The sequence below is a fragment of the Carlito syrichta genome, unplaced genomic scaffold, assembly GCF_000164805.1.
Source record: "Carlito syrichta isolate Samal-C Ts95f unplaced genomic scaffold, Tarsius_syrichta-2.0.1 Scaffold170464, whole genome shotgun sequence".
Classification (NCBI taxonomy): domain Eukaryota; kingdom Metazoa; phylum Chordata; class Mammalia; order Primates; family Tarsiidae; genus Carlito; species Carlito syrichta.
The window spans coordinates 23896-25247 of record NW_007114560.1 but is presented as its reverse complement, the minus strand read 5'-3'; the positions used below and the strand labels follow the sequence as shown (position 1 = coordinate 25247).

The following is a 1352-nucleotide window of genomic DNA, read 5'->3' as shown; positions in this document are numbered from 1 at the left end:
GGGAGCGGCCGCTGCCCTCCAGTCTGGGCGACGGAGTGAGACTCCAACTCAAAAAAAAAATAGAAAAAAGAAAATTGGGCGACACACGGGCAGCCTGGCTCTTGCAGTCCAGGAGGGCAGGGGTCGGTGTCCAGGGAATCCCGTCTCAGCTCCTGCCCCAGGCTGTGGAATCCCAGGAGGTCACTCCCTCCTGTGCCTCATCCTGCAGCGTGGGCATCCTGGCAGCACCCCTCCGATGAGCCTGGACCCCAGCCTGCCTTCTGCTGCCTGGCCGTCTCGCCAGGAGGGCCCCTGGAGCGGACAGCCTTCGTGCTCTGTGTCTTCATGACAGGGGGCGGGTGCGACACCTAGGCGCAGGGCCGGGGGGCGTTCCCAAGGCCTGTGGCAGTGCCGCCTGGCGCCCGGAGGGTCAGCCTGGGTTGACGTGGGTAGAAAGGCCGTACAGACGGTGTCACTCAACAGCTCAGGGACAGAGGGCCCTAGGTCCCGGGAGGGAAGTGGCAGTCTGGTTGATTCCGAGTCTGTCTTTGCTGGCTGATTTCCCAGCGGCTCCTGTGTTCATTTGCCCCTGTGGTTGCATCGGCCCTTTGAAAGTCCAGAGCTCGCTCTCTCGGACTGACGGCCGGCTATGGGGTGGGGGGTGTTTTTATGATGTTTGGGCCAGAGCGTTAAACAGGTCTCAGCTCCGGGACCCAAAGTCTGTGTGCTGATGACAGCGGGCATGTGATGGGGCCAAGAGGCCCCTAGAGAAAGGTGGAATCGCCTCCTTTTGGGGGAATAATGGCCCCACAGACTCTGGGGTTTCTTTCTTTTTTCTGTTCATGTTTGATTTGGGGTCTCACTCTGGTGCCCACACTGGAGTGCAGTGGCACGATCACGGCGCACCACAGCCTCGACTCCCCGGGCTCAGGCAGTCCTCCCTCCTCTGCCTCCCAGTAGCCGGGACTACAGGCGTGCACCACCACGCCTGTCTAGTTTGTTGTCTTGGTGTAGAGACGAGGTCTTGCCGTGCTGTCCAGGCTGGTCGGGGACCTCTGGGCTCAAGTGATCCTCCCACCTTGGCTCCCAGGATGCTGGGATTACAGGCCTGGCCACTGGGGTCTATTTCTTTTTCATGTTCATTTTTGATTTGGGGTCTCACTCTGGTGCTCAGACCGGAGTCGCGGCTCACCACAGCCTCGGCCCCTGGGCTCAGGCGGCCCTCCCTGCTCTGCCGCCCCGTGGCTGGGACTCCGGGCGTGCACCACCACGCCCGCCTAGTTCGTTGGCTTGTTGTGGAGACGAGGTCTGGCCGCGTCGCCCAGGCTGGCCGAGGCCCTCGGGGCTCCGGCGAGGCTCCCGCCTCGGCTCCC

The 1352-nt window shown here is 62.6% G+C and overlaps 1 protein-coding gene across 1 annotated transcript in view; it reads left to right on the top strand.

The window, feature by feature from the left end:
* Positions 1 to 1352, top strand: part of LOC103252791 (serine/threonine-protein phosphatase 2A 55 kDa regulatory subunit B gamma isoform-like) — a 9026-nt gene that overhangs the window by 4526 nt on the left and 3148 nt on the right. The window lies entirely within an intron of this gene.